Source organism: Staurois parvus, unplaced genomic scaffold (assembly GCF_062004578.1).
Source record: "Staurois parvus isolate SC_StPar_1 unplaced genomic scaffold, SC_StPar_1.0 ptg000662l, whole genome shotgun sequence".
Lineage (NCBI taxonomy): Eukaryota > Metazoa > Chordata > Amphibia > Anura > Ranidae > Staurois > Staurois parvus.
This window is the reverse complement of record NW_028318458.1, coordinates 1,189,695-1,205,813: the sequence shown is the minus strand read 5'-3', so window position 1 is coordinate 1,205,813 and position 16,119 is coordinate 1,189,695. Positions and strand designations below refer to the sequence as shown.

Here is a 16,119-nt window from a genome sequence, read left to right as displayed (position 1 = left end):
ATGCGACAGCGCCACCATCGGCTGCCATGTGAACGGCACTTGCACGCTACCTGTGCCACCATAGAGAGGAACGTCAGCCCTATATGACAGCGGCCGGGCTGACTCATGGCGTGTGAATGCCAGCTCTACTGGAGGAGGTCATCGTGTAATGCAGCTTATGTAACCTCTATAAAGGAGTGGCGGGAATCGAGGCGATTTACGTAACAAGCATTTTCACTGGAAATAGTGTGACCTCCCAGAATGTTAATAGGTTGTTTTTAGTTCTATCTATTGCAAGGTGACGTATTTGGAAGGACTGTTTCCATGACTTCATCACGGAAGTTTCCGTAGTGTAGTGGTTATCACGTTCGCCTAACACGCGAAAGGTCCCCGGTTCGAAACCGGGCGGAAACAGCACATTTTTTTTTCTTCTACAATATAAAATGCAAATTTAAGACAAGTGACATAGATACACAAAATGTCATAGATACACAAAATGTCATAGAATAGGTTTGTATTATATGCTCTTGTAGAAGGATGTAAACTATTCAGAAGTCAGTTAACAAAACACTTGTGCTCCAGGTGAGGCTCGAACTCACAACCTCGGCATCGCTCACCAGTTACTGTCTTATAAGTACCGCGCGCTAACCGATTGCGCCACTGGAGCGTCTGAAAAATCTTGTCTCACGAAGTCCTGAGGTGGTTATGACTAGTGGGTGTTGTGGATTCCCCCCCCTTCCTGAGCGGGCCTTTTTTTACCATACAGCGCTGCGCTAGTTTGACTGACAACTGCGCGGTCATGCAATGCTGTACCCAAACAAAATTTATGTCCAGGAGCAGGGGCGGACTGACCATTTGGAAAGTCGGGCACTGCCCGAGGCCTGGGGTCAGTAGGGGGCCCCATGAGATGCCCGTGGTACCATTTTCATAGGCTTTTTTGAGTTTGGGCAAGGACACAGGGGCCCCATGATCCCTTATTGCCCGGGGTCCGATGAGTTGTCAGTCTGCCCCTGTCCAGGAGCGGACTGACCATTTGGAAACTCGGGCACTGCCTGAGGGCCCGGGGTCAGTAGGGGGCCCCATGAGATGCCCCTGGTATCTTTTTCATAGGCTTTTTTGAGTTTGGGCAAGGACAAAGGGGCCCCATGATCCCCTATTGCCCGGGGGCCCCATGAGTTGTCAGTCCGCCCCTGTTTATGTCCTTTTTTTCACACAAATAGAGCTTTCTTTAAGTGGTATTTGATCACCTGTGAACTTTTTATGTTTTGCTCTATGAACAAAAAAAGACTGAAATTGTTTTAAAGAATTATATTTTTTGCTATTGGCTATAAAAATATATATAGTAAACTCAAATTTCTTCATAAATTTAGGGCAAAATGTATTCTGCTACGTCTTTACAAAAAAAAAAATTAGTGTATATTGATTACTTTGTGTGAAAGGTATAGTGTCTACAGACTATGGTATAGATACTGCAATTTATGCCATTTTTTGCTATACAGCACTGCGCTAGTTTAACTGACAATTGCGCAGTCATGCAGCGCTGTACCCAAACAAAATCTATGTCCTTTCTTCCACACAAATAGAGCATTCTTTTGGCGGTATTTGATTACTTGTGAACTTTTTATTTTGTGCACTATAAACAAGAAAAGACTGAAAATTTAAAAAAAAAAAAACAACAATATTTTTTACTTTCGGCTATAAAAAATGTATAGTAAACTCAAATTTTGTCATAAATTTAGGTCAAAATGTATTCTGCTACATGTCTTTGGTTAAAAAAAATCCCAAAAAGTGTATATTGATTACTTTGCGTGAAAGTTATAACATCTACAACCTATGGTATACAGGTGAAACTCAAAAAATTAGCATATCGTGCAAAAGTCCATTTATTTCAGTAATGCAACTTAAAAGGTGAAACTAATATATGAGATAGACTCATTACATGCAAAGCAAGATAGTTCAAGCCGTGATTTCTCATAATTGTGATGATTATGGCTTACAGCTCATGAAAACCCCAAATCCACAATCTCAGCAAATTAGTATATTGTGAAAAGGTGCAATATTCTCGGCTCAAAGTGTCCCACTCTAATCAGCTAATTAAGCCATAAAATCTGCAAAGGGTTCCTGAGCCTTTAAATGGTCTCTCAGTCTGGTTCAGTAGGAATCACAATCATAGGAAAGACTGCTGACCTGACAGTTGTGCAGAAAACCATCATTGACACCCTCCATAAGGAGAGAAAGCCTCAAAAGGTAATTGCAAAAGAAGTTGGATGTTCCCAAAGTGCTGTATCAAAGCACATTAATAGAAAGTTATGTGGAAGGGAAAAGTGTGGAAGAAAAAGGTACACAAGCAGCAGGGATGACCGCAGCCTGGAGAGGATTGGCAGGAAAAGGCCATTCAAAAGTGTTGGGGACTTTCACAAGGAGTGGACTGAGGCTGGAGTCAGTGCATCAAGAGCCACCACACACAGACGGATCCTGAACATGGGCTTCAAATGTTGTATTCCTCTTGTCAAGCCGCTCCTGAACAACAAACAACGTCAGAAGCGTCTTACCTGGGCTAAAGAAAAACAGACCTGGTCTGTTGCTCAGTGGTCCAAAGTCCTCTTTTCTGATGAGAGCAACTTTTGCATCTCATTTGGAAACCAAGGACCAAGAGTATGGAGGAAGAATGGAGAGGCACACACTGCAAGATGCTTGAAGTCCAGTGTGATGTTTCCACAGTCTGTGTTGATTTGGGGAGCCATGTCATCTGCTGGTGTTGGTCCACTGTGCTTCATTAAGTCCAGGGTCAAAGCAGCCGTCTACCAGGAGATTTTGGAGCACTTCATGCTTCCTTCCACAGACGAGCTTTATGGGGATGCTGACTTCATTTTCCAGCAGGACTTGGCACCTGCCCACACTGCCAAAAGCACCAAAACCTGGTTCAATGACCGTGGGATTACTGTGCTTGATTGGTTAGCAAACTCACCTGACCTGACACCCATAGAGAATCTATGGGGCATTGCCAAGAGAAAGATGAGAGACATGAGACTGAACAATGCAGAAGAGCTGAAGGCCGCTATTGAAGCATCCTGGTCTTCCATAACACCTCAGCAGTGCCACAGGCTGATAGCTTCCATGCCACGCCGCATTGAGGCAGTAATTGCTGCAAAAGGGGCCCAAACCAAGTACTGAGTACATATGCATGCTTATACTTTTCAGAGGTCCGATATTGTTCTATGTGCAATCCTTGTTTTATTGATTGCATGTAATATTCCTATTTTCTGAGATTGTGGATTTGGGGTTTTCATGAGCTGTAAACCATAATCATCACAATGATGACAAATCACGGCTTGAACTATCTTGCTTTGCATGTGTAGCACACCCTTGGGTGATGCTTGGCTAGATATATAGGTTCAGCTCCCACCTGAATCTGGTGACACCTCCGATTATATCCAGAACACTTCGACACTCTGAGAATATTTTTTATGGGTTTTATTGAAGAAGACAAACCCTGAAAAAGAACTAGCTGATTTAACACAGGTAATGTATATAAAACACAGATACCACTTTGCATAACACAGTTAGTAAGAAGTCACAATTCACTCGCCAAAGACTCCAAAAACTGACTAGTATCACACTGACTAGGGTGGCATATGAGAGTGACATTGACACATGAAACAATAACTGTTAACGAGAAAATCTACAACTTCTGGGGAAATTGTGTGAAGTGTTCTTGCCTCCACCAGTAGTCTACAACTGGAGTGGGCGGAGTAACTGGGTGGAGTGGGCGGAGTAACTGTTGTGTGGTTGGAATGGCTGGAGTAACTGTGAAAAGGTTGGACTGGGCAGAGTAACTTTATGGAGTGGGCAGAGTAATTTTATGGAGTGTTTGGAGTGAGTAAAGATAGTAAACATTACACTAACCAATTGATTGATCAAATTTAAAAAGTGTACATGGCAAGCTTGATAGAGTGAGAAATGCATTTCAACTTTTATTTTTCAGCTCACACTCTAGCTTTTGTCACTCTGCTGCCTGCTCACACACCTGGGTTCCTATGGCAACTCACTCTACAGCAAGGGCAGAGAAGAGCAGTTAAAAACAAACTGCTCCAACTTGCTCACTTCACTGGCGGTTGCCATCTTCAAACGGTTGTAGTTTTAAAACTATAAATCATACAGTGAAGAGCTTTATATTGTGAGAATCACAAGACCCAGACCTACATTTTGATGCATAGTATGTCTCTGAAATATTAAAAGGCACAGTCGCAGTTTAGAAATTGCCCTTCAAATTTCAGGTGTCTAGAGTGGATTTTCAATGAATGTCAATGGGCAGCGTGAGTTGAAAACAAATGGTCATATTGTGAAGACTATCAGGACTATGGCTTAGCTGTGGACTTTTTTAGTGGCAGCAGGGTTAGCTGAATGGTTTGATATAAGATTTGTGTAGGTGGGCTTGAAAATGAAGGAGTGATGGCAGTTTAGAACTCATGTCCTGATTTTTCATCTCACACTCTAGCTTTTGTCAGCTCTCACTCTAGTTTTGAACATTGTGCCATTCATTCCTATGGGACCAATTTCACCACAAAAACGCCGATATTTCATGAACCATTAGGTGAAACGTTCCACAAAGTAATAGCACACCAATCGGGAACAATTCGCATGTTTTCGTATATTACTGTCTATGTAGTGTAAAAACTGTGGGAGGAGTTAGGGTGGTAAATTTGGCTATAATAATAAGAATATATATGTGAGATAACAGTAAGTGGTCTTGCCATGCAAGACCACTTAATGAGATTTAGCAGCTTATTAAGTGTTCTTGCATGGCAAGACCACTTACTGTTATCTCACATATATATTCTTATTATTATAGCCAAATTTACCAAATTTTTAAACTACAACCATTTGAAGATGGCAACCGCCAGTGAAGTGAGCAAGTTGGAGCAGTCTGTTTTAACCGCTCTTCTCTGCCCTATTTGAAATCTAATTTTGAATTCATGACAGTTTGGCCGGCTTCTGGTTAAAGGTTTGGAAATGCGTTTTCTACAGTAGAGAGTATTTGAGGTGATAATGCTGCTAATGTTTTTATAAATGTATGTTTTAATGTAACTGTGAAGCACTTTGGGCAACAACATTGCAATTAAATGTGCTATATAAATAATTAAAAGTTGAAATGCATTTCTCACTCTATCAAGCTTGCCATGTGCACTTTTTAAATTTGATCAATCAATTGGTTAGTGTAATGTTTACTATCTTTACTCACTCCAAACACTCCACACAGTTACTCTGCCCACTCCATAAAGTTACTCTTCAAAGTACAACCTTTTCACAGTTACTCCAGCCACTCCAACCACACAACAGTTACTCCGCCCACTCCACCCAGTTACTCCGCCCACTCCAGTTGTAGACTACTGGTGGAGGCAAGAACACTTCACACAATTTCCCCAGAAATTGTAGCTTTTCTAGTTGACATTTGCTATAGCAGTACTATCTAGAGCAGAAATGTCCTACCTAACCACTGGCCAGTGGGATGAAACTTAAAGTCTTTCAACATTGGGGCCCTTTAATCAATGGAAGAGCGCTCACTCTCTGAATGGGAGAGTATTTGTAATCCAGGGATAGCAGGATAGCACAGTCTCCTTTAAGCAGAATCTTCCAGTGAACATTGCAATAGAAAAGAACAACACTTCAACAAATCTTTACCATACAGGTGAACTCCTGATGTACTGACACTCACTCAGTATATTCAAAGCAGCAAGCTTCTGTGGGGATTTGGAACTAAAACATACTCTTCAGTCACAGCACAAGTTTTGAGGAGACAATCACCAGTAATATACAGAGACAGAGTTCTCTCATCAATCAGCAGCAGGAATAGCTAATTCTGAGCAGCTTGGGCTTTCCAAGATCTGTGTCACTCTGAGAATTAGAGAGCAGGCTTTCTCATGACCATTCTCCAGAGATGAACAGCAAATGCAGCAATATCAAAATCCCCTTTCATCACAGAGTACTCACTGTTTCTGGATTGTCCTCTAGATAGCATTAGACAGTAGTAGAAATCCTCTCTTTTTCAGCAGCTCCAAACTTTGAGAGACACATGCACTTGAGTGGCTGTAATACTGAGTGTCAGGCAGGACAATCCTTGATTTGCACACTGTCCTCCTGCAACAATTCCTCTGCTACACACTCCCAGCCCAGCCCATGGGCTCTAGCAGCACAGAGAATGAGACTCTGTGACTTTACACCAGGAGCCCTTGCTCCATGCGGTCCCCTGAAAATGTCTCCTTCCCCACATGTGCTTCTTCTTCCTTTTTCCTCTCTCCTTTCCTCCACAGCCAATCATAAGTTCAGCTGTAACAGTGCTGCTATGGGTGGATCCTTCTCAGCTGTAGTAACAACCAATCAGAGCACAGTTCTGCTTTCTCTGTCTGTCACTCACAAAGAGGGAAAAGAAAAAAAAATGCTTTGCAACTGCTGTTTAAGATTTAAAGCAACCAGCACATCTCTACACATGTAATGAGTCTATCTCATGTATTAGTTTCACCTTTTAAGTTGCAATACTGAAATAAATGAACTTTGCATGATATTCTAATTTTTCGAGTTTCACCTGTACAGTAGATACTGCAATTTATGCAAGTTTTTGCTATACAGCGCTGCACTAGTGTAACTGGCAATTGTGCGGTCATGCAGTACTGTACAAAAATAAAATTTAAATCATTTTTTTCCACACAAATGGAGCTTTCTTTTGGTGGTATTTGATCACCTCTTTTTTTGCGTTATAAAGAACAAAAGACCGAACATTTTGAAAAAAAACCAATATTTTCTCATTTCTGCCTTAAAAAATATCCAAAAAACTTCAAATTTCATCAGAAATTTAGGCCAAAATGTATTTTGTTGCATGTCTTTGGTAAAAAATCCCAATAACTACATATTAATTGGTTTGTGTGAAAGTTATAGCATCTTCAAACTATGGTATAGATAATGGAATTTACACAGCATTTACTTTCTGACTGCTCATCACATTTCTTGAGGTGCTAAAATACCAGGATAGTACAAACACCCCCAAATGACCCCTTTTCAGAAAGTAGACACCCTAAGCTATTTGCTGAGAGGCATGATGAGTCCATGGAAGATTTATTTTTTCTCCACAAATTTTTGGAAAATTACAAAAACATTTTTTTCCCTGGGAGGGTGCATGTGATCAGTAGAGGGCCATTCAGCACTGTCTGGACAGAGGGTAAGGGGTCATGCATCCTCATAGGACAGTCAGAGGGGAATGAAAACTCCTCCAATATTAACCAGTGCTTGGCTGGACACTGATAGAAGTCACAAGACTGCTCTAACTGCTGATGAGAAAAGGTATTTAGCAGATTATATTTACTGAAATAATTGCACTTCCATGTTATGTGTACTGTGGCAGACCAGATATAGTGAATGCAGGGTCCTGGGTTTAGTAGCACTTTAAAGATTATATAGGATTTTTGTGATTGAGTGTACATTTAAAGTACACATTCATAATATCATAAAAATGAAAAAAGCCCCTCTCTCTCACCTCCTAAATTAATTAATTCTGAGCTATCCACCCCTTGCATGTACTGTGGTCACATTTGTGCCAGGATCATAGTAGGTCCTGATGCTCCAATACATTCCTGAAGAATGGATCGGTATGCTCTTGCCCATTGTTGTCGAGAAGATATCTGCTCATCCTGCCCATTTTTGTCGAGGAGATATCTGCTCATCTTGCCCATTGTTGTCGAGGAGATATCTGCTCATCTTGCCCATTGTTGTGGAGGAGATATCTGCTCATCTTGCCCATTGTTGTGGAGGAGATATCTGCTCATCTTGCCCATTGTTGTCGAGGAGATATCTGCTCATCTTGCCCATTGTTGTCGAGGAGATATCTGCTCATCTTGCCCATTGTTGTCGAGGAGATATCTGCTCATCTTGCCCATTGTTGTCGAGGAGATATCTGCTAATCTTATCCATTGTTGTCTATGATATAGCTGCTTATTTTGACCATTGTTGTCAAGGAGATATCTGCTCATCTTGCCCATTGTTGTGGAGGAAATATCTGCTCATATTACCCATTGTTGGCGAGGAGATATCTGCTCATCTTGCTCATTGTTGTTGAGGAGGTATCTGCTCATCTGTATGGAAAGCAATTTGCGTAAGAGCTAAAAATATGAATACAAGTTACATGTTAGGAAAATAATCTCTGGGGGAATTGAGGATGGAAAAGGATCTGCTAATAGACAACAAACTCAGCAGTAGTATGCAATGCCAAGCTGCAGCAAGCAAGGATTACAGACTAATAGCATGCATTAAAAGGGGCATTTGCTCAAGAGATAAGACTATAATTCTTCCGTTATACAGAACTCTGGTTTAGCAACATCTTGAGTATGCCATCAAGTTCTGGTCACCAATCCTCAGGTAAGATGTCCTTGAACTGGAGAGAGTCTAGAGAAGACCAACAAAGCTATTGAGAAGGCTGGAGGACCTCAGTTAAACTTATTCTCTCTGGTGAAGAGTCACTTAAAGTGTTACTAAACCCAGGACCCTGCATTCACTATTTCTGGTCTCTCACAGTACACAGAACATGGAAGTGCAATTATTTTAGTAAATAGAAACTGCGAAATACCTTTTCTCATCAGCATGTAGAGCAGTCTTGTGACTTCTCTCAATGTCTAGCAAAGCACTAGTTAAAGCTTGTAGGAGGAGTTTTCATTCTGCCCTGATTGCCCTATGAAGCTGCATAACCCCTGACCCTCTGTCTGGAAAGTGTGATGATCACATGCACTCTCCCAAGAAAAAAAACTCTCCAGCAATACACACCAAAATGAGCATGTGCAGCTTACCCTCAAGGCTCTGTTCTATCAGCAGATGGATTGGGGACAGTAGAAGTAGAAGGGGAGGATCAGAGAAGACAGGATCAAAATCCTGTCAGAAGAGAGGTTTAACCCCTTAGGTACCACAGTGAGTATAACAAACATGCTTTACTGCATATACAGACTGATATTACTGTTGTGGGTTTAGTAACACTTTAAGAAGATATATGATCACAATATACAAATCTTTAAATTGCATTTGGAGGAAATGAATCAAAGGTCTGTAAAGAAGTGGCCAAACAATGAAGTTGGATGAGAAGCAGTTCAATCTTAAACTGCATAAGGGGTTCTTTACTGTTAGAGCAGTAAGGATGTGGAACTCCCTTCTATAGTTGGTGTTGTCAGTGAAGCCTGTAGACAAATTCAAGAAACGTTTAGATGTGTTTCTTAATGAATGTACAAAGCTATGGAAAACACGCACGCACGCACACACACACACACACACACTGTACTTGATGGACTGGTGTCTTTATTCAACCTTACTACTACAGTATGTACTGTATGTGACTATGTATCTGTGGGCATCTATGCAATGCATATACTCTAATTTACTGTGGGAGTACCAGAGTAGTATGTCTCTACATCAGTCTTGTATGCGAAAGGGCAAAGCAGCAGACCCACTCTTGGGGAATTTTACAACATCCTAGAAAATTTCCTTGTGCCATGAAGAGCACATTTGACTACCAGAGACACTCGTTATTGCAGTCATTGATTACTATGCAGAGCATTACTTGCTATTATCAAATTGTTCATGCCACCATTAAAAAAAGGACAGTTGCACTGGTTTATCTGTCTCCTGAAATAACATACATATACAGTAGGTTGCATGTAAAATAATACAATTCACAACTGTATTGCCCATAACTTTTGGGCTTTTTTAAAGATTCCTTTGCCAGATTGAATTGCAACATTTGTTATCTTAGTAACTCACTTAGTTTGTGCTGTTCTGTTTATGTACGATAGTCAAGGATGATGTGTTTGCAGATTATTTTTTACAGATAACAGTTTGCTGAGGCAGTAGTTTTGTGTTGGTGTAACGTTATTGCAGGACAGAATGTTATAGGACTGAACCACAAGGTGGACCAATTGTAGTTAGACGAACATTTCCTTTTAAGTGTATCTAAACCTTAAAGTGTTACTAAACCCAGGACTCTGCATTCACGATATCTGGTCTCCCACGGTACACAAAACATGGAAATGCAACTATTTTAGTAAATATAAACTGTTAAAGACCTTTTCTCATCATCAGTTAGAGCAGTCTTGTGACTTCTATCAGTGTCCAGCAGAGCACTAGTTAAAGCTTGTAGGAGGAGTTTTTATTCTCCTCTCACTGTCCTATGAGACTGAAGGACCCCTGACCTCTGTCTGGACAGTGCTGTATTGGCTGTGTGCTGATCACATGCACTCTCCCAAGAAAAAAAAAAGTCCCTAACAATACACACCAAACTGAGCATGTGCAGCTTGCCCCCAAGGCTCTGTTCTATCAGGAGATGAGTCAGGGACAGTGGAATAAGGGAAGGATCAGAAAAGACAGGAATAAACATCCTTTTTACATAATGCAGAGGATTAACCCCTTAAGTTCCACAATGAGTATAACAAGTATGCTTTACTGCATATACAGACTGATTTTACTATTGTGGGTTTAGTAACACTTTAATAATGAATTTCTTGTATTTGGTTGGTTTTATTTCCCATTCACACCAGGTTATTACGACTACACTGGGTAAATGGAAGACAAAGCAAGACTTGTTTCCTATCCAGTCAGTTTACATTACTGTGCTGCAGTGATGTGCGCTGAAAAAAGTACAGCCAGTCTGGCACAACAAAATGCACCACATTGCACCATGCTGTGGCCAACAGGACTTAATGAAATGTCACTTTGTGTAATTTAAATAAAGTTTGTTCAAGAAAAAAGGAAACGATGTGATGCAGTGCATCATCATTGCTGTCATCATACCACATGCCATGCTGCATTCTAACACAGCTGCTAGTGTAGACAGGCTCTAAGTCTGTTAACCTCCCTGGCGGTATGATTATTTCAGATTTTTGGTGCTGAAAGCGGTACCATTTTTTTGCATGGAAATATGTTTTTTTTTTATTGTAGGGCTGTAATTTTTAGGAATAACTCACTGAAATCTGTCCGAACAAGAGTCTAGTAAACATCCCGGGTATGATAAAATTTGAAACACTAAATCATAAATTATAATTTAATAAATAATCATAAAAATAATAATATAATAATAATAAATTTAATTTAATAATATAATCAAACCAAAAACACTTAAATTTGAAATATAGCGCCAAGTTCGCACATCACTGAGCAAAGTCGCAAAATCGTTTTCACTGTTTGATGACGAATTTCCCCCACGAATCATTATCACTCAATTCTGCAAGTGGTTCTGATTTACTATCGCTGTTCTCTAGCTGGTCTAAAACCGCTTTTGACCTAAAGTGACGCTTTTTGGACACCATGGACATTTCTCAGTTTCCAGGCAATAAGAACAGTAAAAATGCAGGCAGGACACAGGACAAAGAACTCGGGACAAAATGTATGTGAAATGGTTTGATACAGTAATGGAATACTATGTGATTTTGGTGATTTTAGTGAATGTCACTTTTTGTCATTTTTGAATTTCCCGCCGTTCCGTCCCCCGTACGTCCCGACGCTCACAAGGGACGGAACCCAGATGACAGATGCTGTCATCCGCCGGATTACAGTGTCGGGGACACTGCAGAAGGGACATCGTGGGAGCGCAGGACAAGGTAAGTGATACAGGGATCGTGGAGCAGCGCCGCATGGTATTCCCGAGTGTAGCTCGGGGTTACCGCTTGTGGTACTGAAACCTTACCCCGAGCTACACTCGGGAATACCGCTAGGGAGGTTAAAGCAGAACTTTACACCAAAAAGAAACTATGTGCCATTGTCCAACTGCCCCCCTGCCAGATTTAAAGCTGAAGTTTGGTCAACCTGTCCCCGTCAGCCATACGCATATACACTATATTGCCAAAAGTATTGCCTGCCTTTACACGCACATGAATTTGAATGGCATTCCAGTTTTAGTCCGTAGGGTTCAATATTGAGTTGTCCCACCCATTGCTACTATAACAGCTTCAACTCTTCTGGGAAGGCCGTCCACAAGGTTTAGGAGGGTGTCTATGGGAAGGTTTGACCATTCTTCCAGAAGCACATTTGTGAGGTCAGGCACTGATGTTGGACGAGAAGGCCTGGCTCACAGTCTCCGCTCTAATTCATCCCAAAGTGTTCTATCAGGTTGAGGTCAGGACTCTGTGCAGGCCAGTCAAGTTCCTCCACCCCAAACTTGCTCATCCATGTCTTTATGGACCTTGCTTTTTGCACTGGTGCACAGTCATGTTGGAAGAGGAAGGGGCCATCCCCAAACTGTTCCCACAAAGTTGGGAGCATGAAATTGTCCAAAATGTCTTGGTACGCTGCCCCCTAAAAGTTCCATTCATTGGAACTAAGGGGCCAAGCCCAACCCCTGAAAAACAACCCCACACCATATTCCCCCCTCCAGAAAACTTCACACTTGACACAATGCAGTCAAGCAAGTACCATTCTCCTTGCAACCGCCAAACCCAGACACATCCATTGGATTGCCAGACAGAGAAGCCAGACAGAGAAATGTGATTCGTCAGTCCAGAGAACACATCTCCACTGCTCTAGAGACCAGTAGCGGCGTGCTTTACACTACTGCATCCAACGCTTTGAATTGCACTTGGTGATGTAAGGCTTGGATGCAGCTGCTCAGCCATGGAAACCCGTTCCATGAAGCTCTCTACGCACTGTTGTTGTGCTAATCTGAAGGCTACATGAAGTTTGGAGGTCTTTATCAATTGACTCGGTAGACAGTTGGTGATTTCTGTGCACTGACCCCGCTTTGTCATTTCACGTGGCCTACCACTTGGTGGCTGAGTTGCTGTTGCTCCCAGTCCCACTTTGTTATAATACCACGAACAGTTGACCGTTAAATATTTAGTGGCAAGGACATTTCATGGATGGACTTATTGCACAGATGTTTGTAGAAGCAGTCTGCATGCCTAGGTGCTTGATTTTATATACCTGTGGCCATGGATGTGTTTGGAACACATGAATCCAATGATTTGGAGGGGTGTCCCAATACTTTTTGGCAATATAGTGTATATGTAGCCTGTCAGCGGATTGACTTTAACGCTAAGAGACCACATATATGCGTCCCAAATGTAAACATTTCTGTGCTAAGAGCGCGCACCCTGTGCGTCCTAGCACGTTTACCTGCAGAATACCAAGAAATGGTTACCGTTGGCACAAGACAGAACTGCTCGTAAGCTTGGGACCGTATTCGCCACTCACAACGCTTGTCGCCACAGAACAACGCTTCTGGTGGATGGGAAGCTCAACTCATCAGACCATATTACAGTCTTCCATTGATCAATAGTCCATGATTTATGAGTGTTGCACAATTCTGAGCATTAATATTGGTCACTAGTGGTTTGCAAATTGCAGCTCGCCTGTGAATGTTTTGCTTATGGAGTTCCCTCTACATAGTTTGTCGACATGGGCTTTGGAAGACTGTGATTGAGCTGTGCAGTAACTTTTTCAGCAGTTGCTTTCTTATTCCGGGTCACAATCCCGTGCATCCTTTTGTCTCTTTCAGTCAGTTGACCATGTCAACTATGCCTATGCTTATCAGGCAATATTTTCCTGGAAACTGTATATGCCGTCATAACTTTTGATACTGTACCTAACAACATCGCATATAAATTGGCAACTTCAGTCACAGAGGCATTGCTAAGTGTCACCATAAATTTGCCCCCTTTGAAGCTCAGTAAGCTTTGACATGACTCTGTATTACTAGTTCCCACCTGTTAGCTAGGTGTCTCATCACACAGTGGAAGCAAACAATTGTTACTTCACTTCACATCACATGTTGTTATTTTCACACCTGCAAATCATGTAGTGTTTTCACATTTTTGGCCATCCCCTGTATATCATATTGATCAAATAACTTGGAAATCAGAAACTTCCTAGTAGAAATAGATGAAAATTTGAGAGTTTTAGTTTTACCAAAATGTTTACAAAATTTGTATACTTTACTGAAATGTTATCATTTTGGCAAAATGCACTCAGGAAGACAAACAGAGTTTTATGATTTTTTTAAGGGTACAATGAGCTTTAAAAAGCTTACATAGTCGGTCCCAAATCTTCCCAAAGTTTTCTTTTAAGAAAATAAGGACTTTTTGCTCATACTAATGATAAGAGAAATGGCTTCTAAATTTAGTTGTTGGAGTCATTTTTACTTATGCCCACGTCTATAGCACGTCTACAGATAGCTGAAATGACAGATTCTACATTCTTGGAATCACTGTTGTGCAGTTGGTATGCTTGTTTAGCTGTTCGCTGAAAGTGTTGTTTAAGATCCCCCAAGGATAAGTAGTTTTTGCTTTTTCACATTTGAAATAATAAAGCATTTTCTAATCATATTCTTATTTTTTCAGTGAATTGTTGATTTTTCAAGTAAACTTGAGTACTTGTGAATGTAAATGAGGTGTTCCTATGTGTATTGTAAAAGGGTACTATAATCCTTTTGTTGCTAAAGTTTTGGAAATGATGTTTTGCATGTTTTAATACAGTATAAGTAAAAAAAAGCTTTATTCTGCAACAAAACCTTTAATACAGCTTGTGCCCGTAACACTGGTTTAGGCAGGGTATTCTGGGTTTTATAGTGGTACAGCCCAGTTGTAACTGTGCCCTTATTTACTCTTTCTACCCTGATCTCTAAGCTTTACAAAGCACTGTCTAAGTGAAAAGGATTATTGACATATTACAATGTACAGAATTGTACAGCAATCTGCATCATTTACCATTAAAAAGCAATTATTGAGCCCCAGTGTCTTTGCTTAGGCTGATATGATACCATCAGTCCGTTGAACTCAGAAGAAAGCATTTGTCAGTCCCCCTCTACTCCAGTCCTTTCTTAAATTGCTTAAAATAACCCAGCATCAAGTATGCAGACAAGAGTTACTAAAATGAAATACAAAACCCACAAGAAAAATTGCAATATCTGTACCAAAAAAGATGACAAATAGACATATTATACCTTCCATGTAGGGCCATGCCACCCATGAGGCTAACTGAGGTAGTTACTTCGGGCGGCACTCATAGAATCATACTGGAAACTCGGGTGCTGCTGTCAGACTACAATGTGCTGATGGGGGGATTCCTCTAAGAATCTGTTTTTTTTTTTCACTGAATAAAAAAAGCTAACAGTGTATGGCCAGCTTTATTGTGTTAAAGGATAAGTTCATCTTTGGGAACATGTTCCACTCATTTTTAGGGGTGGAACAAGTAACATGTTCCCACTTTTGCAGCCTCTTCCTATCTACTACCTCCCTGTGACAGCATTCTGGGGATCTTCTCCTCACCCTCGCTGTCACAAAAAAAAAAAAAAAGCAGCCATATGGGGCTCCGCCCACCCATCCGCATTATTAATTCACAGAGTTCTGTGAATAGAAGAACTACAACTACTGCCAGTCTTTGCGACTGAAGGCTTGTAGTTCCCAAGGAACTACGAGAGCACCGATGAGCACTCTAGGTAGTTCATTGATCCTTCCTGTCATTCAGTAACTGTCTGCTCATATGATGTATGGGCAGACAGTATACTATGAGAGTCTGCAGGATACAGGCATTGTACCCGCGATCTGATGATCATAGGTGCAATGCCTTAACGGCTGAAATATAAAAAAAAATAAATGCACACTTTGTTACTTGCAAAAAGATGCGTATTTATTTATTTTTTTATAAAGGTGAACTTATCCTTTAAGTGATAATGTGTGCTGTATTATACGGTAGCAGTAAGGAGTATGGAAGGAGAGCTAGTGTCTCCTGCTGTGCAGTATGATCTGGATAAAAACATATAACAAAGAGAAAATTCCCAAAATCTGCGCTTGGTGCAAAACAACCTAAAGTGCAAAAAAAATCTATGAAAATATGTATACAGCTGCACTCACAAGCACACCCGAATAAAAATGTATATCAAACTTAAAAAATCAAATATGTTACACTGTACCAAACAATATTGATAAATGTGCAAAATATTATGCAAGAACAATAAATCATGAATTAGTGACATAAGCCCACTGTTCCTTTAAATCAAAACTTCCACATATCAGCTTTGACATATAGACAAAAATCAATTGTGAGTCCATGCACATATATGTAAATGAAATTCAACAATAAAAGTGTCTAAAATCATATAAACTTGATCCACATAATCCCAGT

At 40.7% G+C, this 16,119-nt stretch overlaps 2 non-coding genes across 2 annotated transcripts; one reads left to right on the top strand and one right to left on the bottom strand.

Moving 5' to 3' along the window:
* Window positions 1–320: 320 nt before the first annotated feature.
* Window positions 321–393, top strand: TRNAV-AAC (transfer RNA valine (anticodon AAC)). Its single transcript has one exon. It is a non-coding gene; the product is annotated as a tRNA-Val (tRNA).
* Window positions 394–553: 160 nt separating this feature from the next.
* Window positions 554–646, bottom strand: TRNAI-UAU (transfer RNA isoleucine (anticodon UAU)). The gene is given in 2 exon segments: window positions 554–589; window positions 609–646. It is a non-coding gene; the product is annotated as a tRNA-Ile (tRNA).
* Between the last annotated feature and the right edge of the window lie 15,473 nt (window positions 647–16,119).